Genomic DNA, 10,302 nt, shown 5'->3' with positions numbered 1-10,302 from the left:
TCCCTAGTAACGCTTCCTCCACTCCAGTTACACCTAAGAATAATATTTACTCCAAGAACAGAAGATTATGTTTGTCCTTTGGTGTCTTCTTCCTTGCCTAGAAAAAAAGAAAGAAAGAAAGAAAGAAACTCGAAACCTTAGCAGTCAAAACTTCAACTTTACCGTCAGAGGATTTTAGACAGTTTAAGAAGAAATACCTGGCTATGAAGGTAATGGAGGGGACTATTTCTATCATCTCCACTGCAGGGGACTCCTCAGTTCGTAATTAAATCGTCTGAGATATCAAGAATTAGTGAAGGAGTCAATCTTCTCCTCTATAGTATGTTACAGATACCTCGCTTCAGCATCAACGTATTCCAAAGCATAGAAGATAATATTAACGTGTTATACTTAGAGATACACCGATAGGGATGAGACACGCATTCGAGGTCCATTATTCAAGCAATCATTTCCTCTTCAACTCTACTTCCAATGACGTCATTTTTATCTAATATATATTTGGTTTCCTCAAGGTGATTTAAGCTTGGGAGACGTTTAGAACTGGGAAGGCTTAACACAGCTTTCTTTAACCCCTTCACAACGAGAGAGATCCCTAAAATACTGTGAAAAACCGTCTAAGTAGCAGCAAAATGGAAATTACATACCAGGACCAAGTAGTTATGAGAGATTTCAATGCAGGAGTAAGTAGCAATCCATTTTCTGGCATGTAGACTTCATCCTAAGCACAAGTAGTAATCCAAGACCAAGAGGTAAAGCTTCTTCTATTGACTGGTTCCTTAAGACAGAAGTTAGCTCTTGCCAAATCCCAGTCATTCCCTAGAGCACACCCGACATTAGTGGTTTTATATACAGTTACCAAATTGTACTGCCCGACTAACAGGGACAAGGGAGGAACAGACTGCGCCCTAAGTCTTAGCAGGGGTAGTAGTTGTAGCCCCAGGTTCATTTGATGCGTGCACCCGGTGGACTGCAGGATGAGGTTGCCCTTTTTCTGCAGCCCACCATCCTTCCTTCTGGGAGATAGGGAGGGGATTGAGGAACGTTTGTATCGCCAGGCAGAGTCACCGTCCATCATATCAGTGCCACAGCGTGAAAGCGTCCCTCACCAGTACCTCTAATAGTCTTACAGGTCCTCATCTCAAATCGGATTCTTCCAGTCGCAAGCTGAATGTGATAACCATTGTACCACTACTTCTTCTTCACCTTTTGTTTCCCTTTCTACTTCTCCTCTTCATTCTCCATCTTTTTCTTCCCATTCTTCTTCCCCTCCTTCTTCCCAGCGTCTAGACTTCAACACTTGCATAAATACCCATCCATCTACCAGCATCAAGAAGCTGATTGCATTCTTGCCACAAACGCCAGCAATTTTGCCTCCTCTATCTCGCTGGGATTGAAAGTTATAATTGTGTGTGTTTGCGAAGAAGGAAGTGTTAGTCTCATGCTTGTGTTCCTAGTTCGTTTGTATTGCCCTTGCACACACACACACACACACACACACACACACACACACACACACACACACACACACACACACACACACACACACACACACACACACACACACACACACACACACACACACACACACCTGTATTCCCCTAGGGTGTTTTATGAAGGTTAATTCTCGACTTCAGACCAGTTTCATCGTCCTGCAACAGTTTTAGAAGACTGGCTTGTAAGAGTCCCTATTTCTTTACCGATGAGAGAGAGAGAGAGAGAGAGAGAGAGAGAGACCCTTCAGTACGATGATTTCTTGTTTTGTTTCTCCTTAGTTAAATCGTTTGCTATAACACACTTTCTCTAACATAACGAGGATCTCAAACTTCTTTCATTTCAGTTGATGGCCAAGTGTAGTTAGCCCGGATGTTCGATTTGGCTAATAACCAAGGAGACGCCATCCATACTCATACCTTAAGGCGTATTTCTGTCGTCCTAGCTAATGGATCTTATTCGGAGCCTTATTCATTTTGGTTGGTCAAAGTGAAAAGAATCCTACAGATGTATTTCCCATCGAAGCTGTGACAGTCTTAGTATAGCTGGTTCTCGCTTGGATAGACTGAAAATGGCCAGCGTGGACAAGTGGGTAATAAACATCATTAAATTAGCACTATGTATATAAAATTAGGGTGCAGGAGGCTGACATTAATAGGTAGTTATATAGATCGATAGATACAGATAAACAGATTGATAGCCAGTCCAGCACAGATATTGGCCTTGATCATTTCGTCAGATGATCTCTTACGGTGACTCCAGTGTTTACGTTTGCATCGGCGGCTGTAATTTTTTTCGGTTCTACGGTAGCCAGACTGTTCAGAAGCTACAGAAGCCCTCCGAATCCCAGACACTAACTTGGAGAACAAAAATAAGCCTCAAGCAGCCCTAGACGCGCTTCCAGTACCAGTCTCCAACATTGACGATAGAAACGCATCTTTTGTGTCACCGAATTTCATGCGACTTTGACTTCCTATTCAAGATGTGGGATTGGTCCAGTTCCTTCAGATGAAAAAAAATAACAGTAACAAAGAAAGGGATGAAAACAGCATCGCCGTACTGAATTGGCTGAGTTCATATGTTTAATAGATTTCACAAATATAATAAATAAATAAATAAATACTCGTCTCTTTATTCCATCGAGTGAGAGAGAGAAATTGACATACTCGACGTCCTTTTGTTTATTATTTTTTTTTTTTATTATTATTTTTTTAATCTGCAACTCTAAGCTCATGCGTTTGACATCTCGCATGGACAACGAAGGTCCTGTTCCCCCCGTACAGTCGACGTCAAAAATCCTGTCGCTTCTTTTGCCCTTCTCTCCACGGACTTTGCATATCAGATTAGTGGATCTGCAGCAAAGGACACATGACACTGATCTGAGGACAAATAGGTCAGTGTCGGTTGCTAAGTATTCACGTAACTGATTTTCAAAGTGCATGGAGAGAAATGCAGGAGAAGCGACAGGAGTTTTGACGCCAACCGTACACACTGAGACGTACTCGAAATTATCTCCTCAAAGTTGAACGAATACATAGCGGAAAAATCGAACCATCTGAAACACTGACTAATAGAGATGGGGTTTTCAATGTACTTCGTCAGTTGTCAATTTTCTTCAGACGGTACTGGAGAGGTAGACGTTTTATTATTATTATTATTATTATTATTATTATTATTATTATTATTATTATACTTCTTTCTTGGTGCTTGAAAATCGAAAATCAGGTTGTTGAATCTGACATGGGTGACTTTGACCTTAGCTGCGTGTCATTCAGTAACTGTCTTTTGCTTTGGATTTCAGAGACTATACCCCGTTTACTAAAGCTTGGCCCAGTATTCACGTCGGTTAAGGAAGCTCCCCAACACCTCATCCTAAGCGATTTATTTGGCTTATTACACCTTACTGTACTCCTCTATTATATACATCATTTTACTGCCTAAAATTGTCACCTTGTCTTTAAAACTGAGATGTAGCAAGAGAATATGATGCCAGTCACGCAAAAGTACTATGGAAAAACTGTAGATCCAAAGTTTACAGCACTGCCTTAGATTACCATTGAGATACGTGATATAAGCTGCAAAGGGACACATTTCTGGGCCAGCTTAAGGTAAAAGGACTATCATTTTCAACCTCGATGGGGAAAAGTAGAAGTGACAGGTGTCTAATGACGAGAGTAACATTCTGAGCAGGAAAACACAAAACTCCCTTTCCAGATCGACACTTGGTTTCCTGTGCAATGGTGAGAGATGAACCATGAATTTTCTTTTAATATAAATTACTTTCGGACGCAACAATTAAGTAAGCATCTACGGTATTGGGCTTTTCTTTTTCTTTTTCTTTTTCTTTTTTGTATTTTATATCCTATTGTTATCTTACACAATTATACATTTTTTATTCATCTATCTATCTATCTATATACCTAGGCTGCTTCCCCCAAGGAAAGGGAGGTAGCCGAGAAAGGACGACACACTCCCCATTTACTCATCCATTCAAACACATTCATTCGCATCTTAGCCCCAAAGTGGAGAACGGACAGATCCTCACCGCACCACACCGCACAAGGGTCAACTGCGCAATGCAACCAGTGACATCTGCAGCAGGGTCCGACAGCAGAACTGGTTTACCCCTGCCACATCATAACAGACCCATCCCCTTACCCGCACCTGACCTGACTAGCTGATCAGACCAAATGCGGGAGAATATCCCCTCAGGGCTGCGTCATCACTTATTCATTCACAATTTCTCTCCATTTATTTCTGTCACGCACAGCCACTCTTCCTTGCTCAACAGACATCCCTCTCGCATCCAGTGCTCTCTTCACACTGTCCATCCATCCTATTCGTGGTCTTCCTCTCAGCCTTACACTCTCACATCAGATCTAGTTATCTTTTTCACCAATCGCTCATTATCCATTCTCTCCATATGCCCAAACCATCGCAACACCCTCTGCTCAACTCTACGAGCCATCTCCCGAACAACTCCAGTTCTCCTTCGCACTTCATCATTTCGCACCCGATCCATACGCGTCACTCCACACATACTCCTCAGACACCTCATCTCCATTACATTCAAGCTTTTCCACTCTGCTACACCCATATTCCATGTTTCAGCCCCATATAACGCAGTCGGTACCACAACGCCCTCATACAGCCTTCTCTTTACATCCATTCTAAGCAAACGACATTTAAACACTTTTTTCATTCCTCCCAGCACCTTTCCTGCTTCATTTATTCTAAACTTCACTTCTGCATCTATTCTTCCATCCACAGCAACGTGTGACCCTAGATATTTAAAACAATCTCCCTCCTCAAGCAACTCACCATTCAAAACTATATTCATCCCCCTACCATCTATCAACCTCGTACACTTCATCACTTTACTCTTATTCTCATTTACTTTCAATTTCCTCCTTTCACACACCCTTCCAAACTCTACCAACTGTCTCAATCTCTCCTCTGAATCAGTCACCAATGCAGTATCATCTGCAAACAGCAGCTGCTTCAGATTCCACCCTCCACCATCAACATTCACCAGACTCAGACCTCCACCTAAAACTCTTGCATTCACCTCCCTTACAACACCATCCATGTAAATATTAAACAACCAAGGCGACATCAAACATCCCTGTCGCAGCCCCACTCTCACAGGAAACCAATCACTCACAGCATTTCCCACTCTTACACACGCTCTACTGTTTACATAAAAACTTTTCACCCCTTTTAGTAACCTACCATCAAGTCTATACAATCTTAAAACAGTCCACAAAGCCTCCCTATCAATTCTATCATACGCTTTCTCTAAATCCATAAATGCCCAAAACACATCCTTGCCTTTCGCTAAATACTTTTCACACACTTGTCTCACAGCAAACACCTGATCAACGCATCCCCTCCCTCTCCTAAAGCCACAAAGCTCATCACCAATCACTCCCTCTGTACCCTCTCTAACTCTCATAATTAACACTCTACCATACACCTTACCTACAACAGTCAACAGACTTATACCCCTAAAGCTAGTTCATTCATACTTATCACCTTTGAGGCTTATTTAGTAATCTGTAGCAATTTATTCTGAGCTAAGAGTGAAATAGTGTCCTTCCATCTCTCTCTCTCTCTCTCTCTCTCTCTCTCTCTCTCTCTCTCTCTCTCTCTCTCTCTCTCTCTCTCTCTCTCTCTCTCTCTCTCTCTCTCTCTCTCTCTCTCTCTCTCATAATGTACTGTATGTATGAACATCAGTGCAAAATTACACGTATGCCACTATTTTCAGTTCTTGTGTATCGTACAGGACGTGCTTGTGTGTGTGTGTGTGTGTGTGTGTGTGTGTGTGTGTGTGTGTGTGTGTGTGTGTGTGTGTGTGTGTGTGAGAGAGAGAGAGAGCTTGAGTACATGTGAGTATGCAGCTGTGTACGTATTTATTCTGTAGTGTACGTCTACCATTCCGTGTATAAATGTGCGTGTTTGTGTTTGAGTGTGTGTGTAATGCTCATGTATGTGTGTCGAGAAAATCTGTTAATCCATGTGTGTATGCGTGTGTATGTATGTATCAGTGTGTGTGTAAAGGTGAGAATGTGAGTGTTTGTGTACCTTTCCAATCCACATCATCGCAGGACAAACAGACCTTCATCTCAGTGGGCCCTTTAGCCTGTTATACATCACGACGATCTTATCAGCCAAACCCCCGTCTTCAGATCCTTATTTCATCCCAGGCTCCCCCTAATCTCTAATCTCACGCCACGAATCTCGCAACTCCAGCCCCTCGTACACGGACACCACACCTAAAATGCCTAGACAGATTTGTACTGAGAGAGAAGTGGGTAGGGGAAAAAAATGGAGGCTTCAGTAGAGAGAGAGAGAGAGAGAGAGAGAGGCGGGGGGATGAAAGATTTTGACCTAAGTAGTAACTTTCTCTCTCTCTCTCTCTCTCTCTCTCTCTCTCTCTCTCTCTCTCTCTCAGCAAAAAAAAAAAAAATCATATTGTTTTTGAATCCCTCTAAATTCTCTTTATATATTCATGAATCTCTCTCTCTCTCTCTCTCTCTCTCTCTCTCTCTCTCTCTCTCTGTTGTCTAAAACGTAATCTGGCCAATAGACAAACTTTACATCTATTAACCTTACTACTACTGAAATTTTTAAGAGAAATACTGAGATGGTTTGGCTATATATAGAGGATGGAAAATGAGAGACTGACTAGAAGAGTGTATGTGAATAAGTAGAGGGGGAGACGAAGGATGAGATGGGGGAAATGGCAGAGGACAGGACTATGTGCAGGCGATTTGTTTGTGGCCACCCTTTACAGGATTAAGGTATCTGGTAGTAGATAAATAGATAGATAGAGATAGATAGATAGAGTGCTAGATTGATTGATTGGTTGATTGTTTGATTGGTTGATTAAATGAAGCTTCCAGAGCCAAACATCTGAATCCTCTGACATTACGTGGAAAAAAAGGGAATATGTTGCTCTTGACACCGAAAGCGTTTACGTAACCTGAGATACGGTGGAGGTACACTATTTTCACCTCGTTTTATTACACAGCGAACCAGATAGATTCGCCACTCCCCCGTCTGAGAAGTGAGTGTAACCAGCAATTTCTCGCGACTTAACTTACGCCTTCCTTACGCTCTACCCATCCCTCACTGACCTAACTTAAGGTACATCGAGATGTTGTGTGCACCGTATCTTCCTGTGGGTTTATTATGCATTGTGTCAGGGGGTTCAAGATTACTGTGTGTTTAAACTGAACCTAAACACCAGCTACCTCTCCACAGGCTGTTATTATCTCGATCTCTGGCAGCTGATTTAACCTCTTCAGCACGAGAATGTATTTTTAAAGTGTGTTCTCTCTGCTACACTCATGTTACTCTGACGTGGTCTAAAATTGCCAGCTCTCCATCATGAATGCTGAGTTGTAAAAATATATGAGTACTAGACTATGATGCTTGTCATGAAGAAGTGCTATATAAAGGTGTAGAGCAGTACTGTAGTATCATCTTTTTCTGCCACCGAGCTATGTGAAATAAACTGCAAAAGGACGAAAATCTGGGCCAAGTTAAGGTGAAAGCAGTATACCAGGTGATTTCTTGATAGCCAGAGATTGAACCCAGGACTCACAGACAAGAGCCAGGCAGCTTATCCCTGTACTTTTCGAGCTGCAAGAATTAGATACAGCCTTCATTCACCCCTTCACTAATACGGCCTTCTCTTCGCCTGATTAAACCCTCCTGGAATTAAACAGATTAAAATGGAAATTGTGTTCTCTGCCTGGATGAGTTTACAGCCGCTTCCAGTCCTTTTTTTTTTTTTTTAATCTTAACGAAAAGGATCCCCAACGAAATAAGCTTCTTTTAGGGCGTACGGAGTCTATTAAGTATTTCATGGCAACAATGTAATACTGTTCATGTTAGCCTCCTTGCTCTGATGACCTGTTTTCTGTGTTATTCTTGCTTTCTCCAAGTGATCGTATTTGAGGAAGATTCGAAGCAGAGGAGCTAGATAAAGCCAACATCCCATTTACAACCTGGAGATACTTCCAAAGATGAATAAATGGTTTAGTATTAGATATGACGTTCTCAGGGTGAAGGGGTCAGTGGTCCATACGCTGGCCAAGATCACCGCCGAAGGAGACTTGAAACGAAGCAGACGAGTGAGGCTTCGTTGGCTGTCATCTTAACTCCCGTGCAACCAGAAGCCATTCCGAAGCCGAGAGCAAGAATATTTTAGTTGAGATTTCTGTCGTCGTTTGAGGGGTAGCAAACATCAGTATCTGTAGAAGCAACTTTTTCGCCTTCTCAGTTAATTTGTCTCTCTGTGCATTTGCTTGAAGGAGTTGAATTTCTCGTACCAAAATTTGGACAGAATATAACTGTCTCTATTGCCGGTAACATCCATCATCATTCTCTTCTCTCCTTACCTTCCATCTCTTCTTTTCCCAGTGTTTTCCACCATTCGACTGAAACTGTTTTATCTTTCCAGTAAACAGAATTTCCTCTTGTGAGTATAAGTTCCTTCATCCGAACTGAGTGGCAGCTGGAATTTGGCGATGGGTTCCCAGGGTAGGAGACGTAGGGGTGCAGGAAGACCATTCGACAGTAGATCAATAGCATCCATGGTGTTAGGAGAACGCGAGTTGGTTGTGGACAAACTCTGCAACCATTGTGTCATCAGTGAAGAGGATGGTGCAGAGAAGAGCGCCATTGCGAGGGTGCGTAGAAGCTGGAAAGATTTGAGAGAACTTTTGTCCAATTTGACATCTCGACTGCTCTCACTGGCCACAATAGGGAAAACGTTTGGTACTTGTGTCAGTGTCATATTGTACGGGAGTGAAACATGCTGTGTAAAGGAGAAGAATTAAATGAGATTGATAGATAATAACCTCAAAATAATCCAGTGAATGTATGGAGTAAAATTGGATCACGAGATAGCCTCAAAAGAGCGAAGAAGTTTGGAAGTGGAAAACATCAGAGAGGAAAGGAGGAGACTGAGATGGTTTGGACATGTCGAGAGGATGGACGAGGGGAGTTGGTGAGGCTGTATTGAAGCACTGAGTCACCTGGAAGTCGAGGGAGAGGTAGACTGAGGAAGATGAGACGAGGTGGTGTGTGCTTGCTTCAGATCTAGAGATAATGGCGCAGAACAGAGCAAGATGAAAAGTATTATCAGGTGAACCCGCTGACCGAGGCTAAAAGAAGAACAGTTTTAAAGCCTATTATTATTATTATTATTATTATTATTATTATTATTATTAATCCTCTTATTATCCTCCTCCTCCCCCTCCTCCTCCTTCTCCTCCTCCTCTTCCCCCTCCTCCTCCCCCTCCTCCTCCTCCTCCTCCTCCTCCTTCTTCTTCTTCTTCTTCTATTAATATTATTATTATTATTATTATTATTATTTTCTTTCTCTTTTCCTTTTTTCTTCCTCTTTTCATATTTTTTCTCTTAATCTTTCTCCTTCTCTTCATCATCATCATCATCATCATCATCATCATCATCATCATCATCATCATCATCATCATCATCATCATCATCATCATCATCATCATCATCATCATCATCATCATCATCATCATCTTCCTCCTCCTCTTCCTCTTCCTCTTCCTCTCCTCCTCCTCCTCCTCTTCCTCTTCCACGTTTTGTACCTCCTCCTCTTCCTCCTCCTCTTCTTCCTCTTCCTTGTCTTCTACCTCCTCCTCCTCCTCCTCACGATAGCCAAAGACGATCAGAATTCCCCCGACCTTTTTTCCAACACAGGTGCATCTCACAACTCATCAGCCTCATCCCGTGTCTCTCCTCTCTCTCACCTTGCGTTCCATTTTCAACATCTCCTCATAGTCCTCCTGCGATATTTTCTCTGGGATTCTTAATTGGATGTATTCGTACTACTTAAAGACGATTTTTGTAGTGCAGGGAAGATGTCTCCTAGTGTAAGATATCGTTGACGGATCTAGCCTGCCTCTCCAGTCTAAAAAGTTTCCCTGAAGGTTAACATAAACGTCCAGAAGCCGTCTATCTGTCTGTCTGTCTGTCAAACTGTTTATCTATTTATTTTATCTATCTTTATCTGTGTATATCTACCTACCTATGCCTGTCTGCCTACCTGCCTGTTTGTCTGTCTATCTATCTATTTGTCTGTCTGTCTGTTTATCTACCTGTCTGCCTACCTGCCTACCTATCTATTTGTCTGTCTGTCTATGTATTTCTCTTTCTGTCTATTTATAGCCAGATGCCATAATCACAGAAAGGGTGACCACAAACGAAGAGCCTCCTTGTCACCCAGTCCATTGCTATCAATCCTCCCTTTTTTTCCAGCTCACATAC

This window comes from Coenobita brevimanus, chromosome 50 (genome assembly GCF_032717465.1).
Source record: "Coenobita brevimanus isolate Jiangsu-jjx chromosome 50, ASM3271746v2, whole genome shotgun sequence".
Lineage (NCBI taxonomy): Eukaryota > Metazoa > Arthropoda > Malacostraca > Decapoda > Coenobitidae > Coenobita > Coenobita brevimanus.
Note: the sequence above shows the minus strand (reverse complement) of the source record.